Raw genomic sequence first — 8,805 nt, forward strand, 5'->3', positions numbered from 1 at the left:
GATAAGAGAATTGAGGATACAACATTTTCAGAAAGCAACATTTTCTTTTTTTACTTTAAAATTTTTTAATGATTATTTTTTCCATTATCATTTGTAATGGTTTAGTGTTCTGTCAATTTTCTGTTGTACAGCAAAGTGACCCAGTCACATTCTCACACACACACACACACACACATTCTTTTTCTCACATTATCATGCTCCATCACAAGTGACTAGATGTAGTTCCCAGGGCTATACAGCAGGATCTCATTGCTTATCCATTCCAAAGGCAATAATTTGCATCTATTAACCCCAGACTTGCAGTCCATCCGACTCTCTCCCTCTCCCCCTTGGCAACCACAAGTCTGTTCTCCAAGTCCATGAGTTTATTTTCTGTGGAAAGGTTCATTTGTGTTATATATAAGACTCCAGATATAAGTGAATAAGTGATATTGTATTTGTCTTTCTCTTTCTGACTTAGTATGACAGTCTCTAGTTCCCCGTTGCTGCAAATGGCATTATTTTGTTATTCTTATGGCTGAGTAGTAGTCCATTGTGTATATGTATCACAGCTTCTTAATCCATTCATCTGTTGATGGACATTTAGGTTATTTCCATGTCTTGGATATTGTGAATAGTGCTTCAGTGAACATACAGGTGCGTGTGTCTTTTTCAAGGGAGTTTTGTATGGATGGATGTCCAAGAGTGGGATTGCTGGGTTGTATGGTAGTTCTATATTTAGTTTTCTGAGGTACCCCATACTGTTTTCCATAGTGGTTGTACCAGCTTACATTCCCACCAACAGTTCAGAAGGGTTCCCTTTTCTCCACACCCTCTCCAGCATTTGTTATTTGTGAACTTGTTAATGATGGCCATCTGGTGTGAGGTGGTACCTCATAGTAGTTTTGATTTGCATTTCTCTAATAATCAGTGATGTTGAGCATTTTTTCACGTGCTTGTTGGCCATCTGTTTATCTTCTTTGGAGAAATGTCTATTCAGGTCTTTTGCCCATTTTTCAGTTGGGTTGTTGGCTTTTTTGCTGTTGAATTGTATAAGTTGCTTGTTTATTTTACAGATTAAGCTCTTGTCAGTTACATCATTTGAAACTATTTTCTCCCATTCTGTAAGTTGTCTTTTTTTTTTTTTATGGTTTCCTTTGCTGTGCAAAAGCTTGCCAGTCTGATTAGGTCCCATTGGTTTATTTTTGCTTTTATTTCTGTTGCCTTGGGATACTGACCTGAGAAAATATTTGTAAGGTTGATGTCAGAGGATGTTTTGCCTATGTTCTCTTCTAGGAGTTTGACAGTGTCTTGTCTTATATTTAAGTCTTTCAGCCATTTTGAGTTTATTTTTGTGCATTGCGTGAGGGTGTGTCCAGTTTCATTGATTTACAAGTGGCTGTCCAGCTTTCCCAGCACCACTTGCTGATGATAATAGTTTTGCTTTGCATTTCTCTAATAATCAGTGACCGTTTTCAAATTTTTTTAAAAATTGTGATAAAATACACATAACAAAATTTACTATTTTAACTATTTTTAAGTGTAAAGTTCAGTGATATTGTGCAACCATCACAGCCATCCATCTCCAGGACTCTTTATCTTGCATAACTGATACTTTGGGTAACTCTGTACCCATTAAACAGTAAGTCTTGCAACAAAGGCATAATACCACATGACCCAGCAATCCTACTCTTGGGCATATATACAGACAGAACTTTCCTTGAAAAAGACACATGCACCCTCATGTTCATTGCAGCCCTCTCTGCAGCTCCTCACGACTACTCTAGGTACCTCATGTAAGTGGACTCATACAGTATTTGTGTGTTTGTATGTGTGTGTGTGTGTGTCTGACTTATTTCACTTAGTATAGTATCTTTAAGGTTCATCTATGTTTTAGCATGTATCATGATTTCGTTTCTAAGGCTGAATGATACTCTATTACATGCCTATACCTATACCATATTTTATTTATCCATCGTCTTTTGATGGACACTTGTGTTGCTTACACCTTTTTGGCTATTGTCAATAATGCTGCTATGAACATGAGTCCACATATATCTGTATAGTAAGCCCTGCTTTCAGTTTTTTTTTGGATATATAACTGGAAGTGGAATTCCTGGATCATATGGTTGGTACTTTTATATTCTGGAACTTTGCTTTTTATTAACTGAAATTTCTTGAAAAGTCTAACATTTAGATTTGACCTTTTTTTCTTGCAACAAAGGCATAATATGCATGTAACTCGTTTACTGAAGAATCTGTGTTCAGTTCTCTTTTCTGTACTTTCATCTATTCTCTTTCATGTTCCTAGCTGTTAATAATTATCTTGGGGGTATTCCATAACGTTATAGTCACTTTTAGTTATCAAAGACCAGTATACCCAGTTAAACACTCTAGGTTCCCCACTTTTCCTGCCCTTCCTCTCCTACCCCTAGTTCAACTTTGATTGAGGACCTAGCACGGGTAGGAGGTACGGTCTGCTCCAACATGCACCTCCCTTCCTGTCCCATAGGTATGAGGAGGGAAAGGGACAAGTGCCCAGCTCTTTGGCCTTTATTCCCCTTTTCTAGAAATTTCTATAGAGTTCTTTCCTAGCCTGCAACCTTTAATTCTCTATATTTAGCCCTACCTACAATTGCTTGGGCCCTGTTGAAATTTAGGATTCTTTGGCTTTGTCTTCTGCCCCTAACTGATTGGATCTAAGCTGTTTGTGTTACATATAATCTGTGTATGTTTGTATGTGCATATTTTCCCAAGTTCATCCCAGACTCATTCTGCTGATTTTCCCTGTTGTCAGATACCTTTGGTAACTCGTGTACAGACGGCTTCTTGGGGTAGGACCTTTTGTGGATCCATTAAGCTTGGATTTTACTTGCTTACCTTTTAGAGTTTAAGTTTAGTAATTCCCAGTTGTGGAAGTACAACTCACTTCCAGATCTTAGCGCTAAGCACTGAAGTGAACTTGGGCATAGATTCTGACTTTCCCCTTATCCTGACCTATCTTTGTTTGATAAATACTGTAGGCAGCTTGGTGCTCCTCCTAGTTCTCCTCCTTGTTCATAAACTGACCAACAAAAATAAGAGTTTAAATTTTTTTATTTTCATAAAAAATTTAAAAATTACAGTGCAAAAATAAAATAAATATCACTTGAAATTATATTATCCAGAAGTAAATACTGTTGTCACTTTTAATGCACATATATCTTTTATTTGTATAACAAATGTATAATATTTATATATTTAATATCATATATAAATCTTTGAGACTACATAATATCACTCTATATCCTTAATATTTCGCTTAGTATGAGTATTTTCCCATGTCAATAAGAAACATGATCTTTAATGGGCATATTGTGTTGTATTGTATTTATTAAAAATTGGTTAATAATTTTACTGATTTGAAGCATTTATGATAATAATATCTAATACTTATTTAGCGCTTATTATGTACTAGCCACACCTTTAATGCTTTACACATATTAACTCATATAATTTTTATAACATACTTTTGAGATCCCCATTTTACAGGTGAGAAAACTGAGTCATAAAGAGGTTTATAGTGAAAGTCAAGGTTGTAATTGGAAGCTGGTGAAGTTATAACTAGAACTCAGCTAGTCTGGCTCCAGAACTTGAGCCAGTTCTGGCTCCACTTTTCTATTACTGTCTGACTCACTGTATGATAAGTATTTTTGTGGGAAAAAAATCTTCATCTGAATTTCTTATAGTTTCCACTGGGAAGATTTCTAGAGAGAAAATAACTGGGTTAAGAGTTATGAAGATTTTCAGATTCTTGAAGAATGCTGTTCAGTTACCCTCTGAAAAAATTTACACCAATTTACATTTATACCTATTGTGCGAAAAGCATGCAGCCACATTAACTCCTACCAGTGTTATTTAATTCCTCTTTTATTACCTTGAATTTGGGATCTCTCTGAATGGTTAAAATAGGTGAAGAATCAGGGCTCCCCTAAAAACAAAGGAAGTACAATTTTATACTAATTAGTCATTTGTATATATGCCTCAGATAATACTATAATCTTGTTTTATTAATCTGTATATAAATGACTTTCTTTATGCCATCACTACTATATGTGTGAGTGTATACTAAAACTGCTTGTGCCCAAGATTTGGGGGTCATTACATCTGTCAAGGGTGCCTTTCAGAATGTAGCTTTATTTTGACGATTGCTGTCACAGGTAATATTTATGGCATTTCCTCAAGCTTTTAGGCAGTTGGAAGTCCTTTTACATTAATAATCTTATACAACTCTTTGGCTTAAAAAATAGCACAGTAAAAATATATCCTGCTCACATATATTTTTACTTTGCCATAGCTGTATGTAATGTGCAGAAAGTATTACATGTATCTACATTTCCATGCAGTAGTAACCTTTGGTAACCCAGGTTTTATCTCTGGAACATAAATCCTCCACTACCATCCTGAATTCAAGGAACTCTAAGACGAGCAGGCAGAAATCCCAATTAGTTTTTTTTTTAATGGCTGCACCTGTGGCACATGGAGGTTCCCAGGCCAGGGTCAAATCCGAACTACAGCTGCCTGCCTACGCCTCAGCCACAGCAACATGGGATCTGAGCCGAATCTGTGACCTACATCACAGTTCAGAGCAACACCTGATCTTTAACCCACTGAGCGAGGCCAGGAATGGAACCCACATCCTCAAGGATACTAGTCAGGTTTGTGAACTGCTGAGCCACAATGGGAGCGTCCCAATCACTTTTTTTTTTTAAGTTGAAAATTCTGTGGAAGTATACGATGGAAGAAAATTTTAGCAATATCTACAGTGATTTGGGCAACTTCAATTGGGAATCTAAATTATTCCTCGTGATTGGGTGAAAATCAACCACCTATTCTTCACTAATTCTTTGGATTTGTATTATATTACCAGTGTTTTCTGAAAGAATCTAATGTAATTTTCATTAGGATTCTGTGTCTTAGTCACAGGTACTGTTTAAGTCTTTGAAATGCTCTAGAATCTAAGAAGTAAGTGCACCCAGAGAGGGGGGCAGGAGGCTGGTAACCTGGAGCAGATAACAATCACATATTCTACTGTGTAATATCTTGAAGCCTGTGTTGCTTATGTTTCTCTTTGGTTTTTATTTTTAAGTGTGACTCTTGGTTGAAGCTTTGTCTTGAACACAATGCTGTTGTTAATAGCGAATGAAATGACTAGGGCTGTGCTGAGGAAAAAAAGAAGTCAGCTGAAGGATTTAAAGCAGACCACTGCAAACCAAACATTGCAATTATCTGCAGCTGAAAACAAGTAGCTTTTAATGTGTCCATTTGGCCAAGATGAGAGAGGAGAATTATAGACCATTGCTCTTTCCTCTCTCCCTCTCATACTCTGTCTTCTTCTTTATATAGTTTATCATCCATAATTTCAGGATGTATTTTGCTTCTTTAAGCTGTTTTATCTGTAGGCTTATGAGGTCACTCATGTGTGAATTCCTTTGTTAGTCATCTCACCTTTTGCCTTGATGATAGAAAATTGATCAGGCCTAAAGTACAAGTTCAATAGACAACCCCCTTGGTCCTTTGTCTAGGAGAATAGCTACCATTGAAGGCCATGAGCAGGTTGCTATTAATATGACAGCCTGCTCTATCTCCCACTGTAATTTATAATGAAATACCTAATCTCCATTATTTTGATCCAAGCAGGCGATCCCATGAAAAAGTCTTTTCATCCAGTTCCCAATGGCTGTTACATGAGAAATGGCAAACCAATAATTTTTGTCAAGTTTTTTAAGCCAACAGAAATGCTTTTCCACTGCTACAGTTTCAAAAGGCACAGATAAAGCTCATTCACTGAGATGAATGAAAAAGCCATCTGGGGTTTTTCTTTTTGACTTCCTTTCCTTTTCTCCATCCTTGTAATCAAATTTGAGCAAAATCAAATGGGGCTTTCTATGAAAGTACCTTTTGTTGATCTGAACGAGCTGGTAATTTACAAAATACCCTTCCTTTGTGAGGAAGGCTAAAGAAAAAAAGAATCAGTAGCTTTTAAAGCTGGGCCTTAGTGGGACTCTAAATGCAATGAAAGCAGTCTGTGTTGAGAGATTGAAATGCATTTCAAAGCCAGGCCTGACTCGGGTACAAGGAAGAACAGACCTATGTACATTTTGTAGGAAGAAAAATGTGAATGGAAAAGGGAGAAAGGGAGAGAAACAGGAAAAATCTGAATAATACATTAAAGTAACCATAATTTTGGAGATGCAGTCATCTTATTGAAATTGTGTATGTGACCAGTGATACTGAAGTCGGATATTTGCTCAGTCAGGATGCTCAACAATTTTAGTGTTTAAAGTTTGGAGCTGCATGGGTTTGTGGAGGAAGTCGGCTCGTGATGTGTGTGATGTTTTTCTACAACTTTTTCTTTTTCTTCTTTCCTTTGGGATCCTGTGGGAAGTATTTCAAGAAAACCCGAAGATACTAATTTTCAGACAACTAATACTTGCTATTTTTTCTTTTTTTGGCTGCTAGATTTCCTCATGGCAGTGTTTCTTCTTCACCCCTTTGAATTCAAAAGGATGGCATAGATGTCAAAAATAGTAAGTAATGTGTGATATTTTCTTTAATTATTGTTAGTAGTTAATCAAGTAAAGCTGAAATGTGGTTATTGAAAGAGTTTAGAATCATCACGCATGCTTAGAAGGAAACTAGGTTTTGTGTGGCGTGTGCATTATTTGATATGAATTACTTTTGGCTTGATTTAACTGTTTATCACAATATTGTGCTAATGAGTGTCTTTTTCACTGCTGCTTTACCCTGTATGGTCTATAATAGCTAAGTATTGTGTGGCATGTAATATATGCATTTTTTAGCATTTAGCAGTTCAGGAAACAATGCAAAAAATTGTAGGAAACTATCTTTGGAGAGGTTATGTTTTCTTGTCTTATGTATCACACAGTCTTCCTCACACATTTATGGTTTTGATTCCTATCAGTCATGTTTTCTAAGGAGCTTTCTACTTGTGCTTGAAATAAATTCTTATGTAAAACATGAGCTTATTTGTTCAAAATAAATATCCAGAGAGAGGCAACAGTTGCTTTGATATTATCAACCAGTCATATAATTTTAAGGCGCTTTAGGCTACATTCTTAAAATTTAAGCAAGCATTATAACCAAAATAACAAAGCTATGTTTATAGGGATTATCCCCTTTTAAGAAAAGTGAAAAGTCTATTTTCAGCTTCCTAAAAATAAGACTGACGTGTTATCTAAAGACATGATACTTTAGATTAGAGTATATGTCAAGTATTTTTTTTAAATTTAAATATAGCGTTGACATTTTTAAGTAACTATGGTGCATGGTTTAAATATGTAGATACCTTAAATCAGAATGAAGTGATATGGGGCAGAATCAGTTCTAGCGTCTCCTTGGTAGTTTGAACAGTATCTGCATTAGCGTGGGCACTGCCAGATGAAATGTGAGAATTCCGTGTAGGGAACCGTGAGACCTTTCTTTCTAGAGCTAAGAACAAGTTTAAGTGAAACCAAGACCTACGTTGTTTAACCCTGAAGGTATCTGAGTTTTTCAAAGAGATGTCAAAATGGGGAATGGGCTCCAGATGGTTTCACATAGGTCTCTACGAGGACCAAACCCTTTTCCCTCCTAGCTCTTCCTCATAGCAAACCTAAATTCCTGGAAGTTTGTATTTAAAATAAAGTCTGTTTTCTATGCTTTTGCTGTTTTAGGTCCCTTTTCCAACTTCCTACAAATTTCTCTCTGCCTGTGGTTTTGAGCCATTTGCTGCCTCCTAATGCCTGATTTTAAAATAGCACACATGGCAAACTGCCAAGAAGGTGGCAGTGGGTATTGGTTTGTATTGGTATTGAAGTTCTCAAGGTTGTTGTTACCCATAATTTACAACAGTTGCTACAAAACAGATGATTAAAACCTGAGGGGTAGGAGGAAAGGAGAAGAGTAAAATTGATTGGTACACTTCTTGATGGATCTAAGTGTGGTTTCTTCCCGTGAAAACAAGTTGGATTGTTGTGTTGTCTATGTGAACATAATGTTCAAGATGATCTGTGCTGTTCCATCATTGCCTACAGTCTTAAACTGATAGAGAAGCACAATATGAAAGAGCTTTTGTTTGAAATATGTAATTACTTATACCAGTTATACAGATTTTTTTTATTTCATTCCTTTTTGTAAAAAATTAAGCTTGTTAAATTGAGATTGTTGCTATTTTTTAGTTCTTAAAATAAAAATTTTATTATTTAGTCCTGTCATTGCTGTTTTATTGCTAACCCAAATTACTACCTGAGCAATAATACTTTGTCTTTTGCTTATTAATTACATGTCCAGTCAATCTTGTAAGTGTCTTCCAAAATTTCTCTTCTATGTTGTCTTTAAGCATTTTTGGTAAAAGCTTGAGATAACTTTTTGGGTGTAGTTATAAAGAATGCCCGTAAAGATATGTTAAGGAATAGGTAATCAGACCTGAAAATCAGTTAAAGTTCCTGCTTGCTTGATTTATCAAGGATTGATTATTCTAGAGCCCTTGTTAGTGAAGAAATGAATGTTTCCTTTTTCCCTCAACATAGGTGCAAATATTATTCTGTAAGCACCTGCATTTTGGGTACCCGGAGAGCTAGATATTCCACAGCTAACCATTGGGGTAAGGGAAGCTTCTCAAATCTTTTGCTTATGGGCTTTCTATTCCTGGACATAACAATTGATATGCCATGTACTGTACTACTTGCTAAACCAAAACAAAAACAAAGACAAAAAAAAAAAACAACAACCATTTTTGGAAAGTTTAGAAATCTGGATCTTTGTGGTGTCTTCAGAAGTTATCAG

General features: G+C 36.0%; 1 long non-coding RNA gene across 1 annotated transcript in view; it reads left to right on the top strand.

The window, feature by feature from the left end:
* Positions 1-7,781, top strand: part of LOC146397620 (uncharacterized) — a 205,551-nt gene extending 197,770 nt beyond the window's left edge. The window contains exons 5-6 of the long non-coding RNA XR_014824396.1: positions 6,481-6,548; positions 7,695-7,781. This is a non-coding gene — a long non-coding RNA (uncharacterized LOC146397620). The remainder of the gene's footprint in view (positions 1-6,480; positions 6,549-7,694) is intronic.
* Positions 7,782-8,805: the final 1,024 nt, after the last annotated feature.

Source organism: Sus scrofa, chromosome 13 (genome assembly GCF_054392235.1).
Source record: "Sus scrofa isolate SSC_HxYL_T2T_F1_AM1 chromosome 13, Sscrofa_HxYL_maternal_Yorkshire_Landrace_v2.0, whole genome shotgun sequence".
Lineage (NCBI taxonomy): Eukaryota > Metazoa > Chordata > Mammalia > Artiodactyla > Suidae > Sus > Sus scrofa.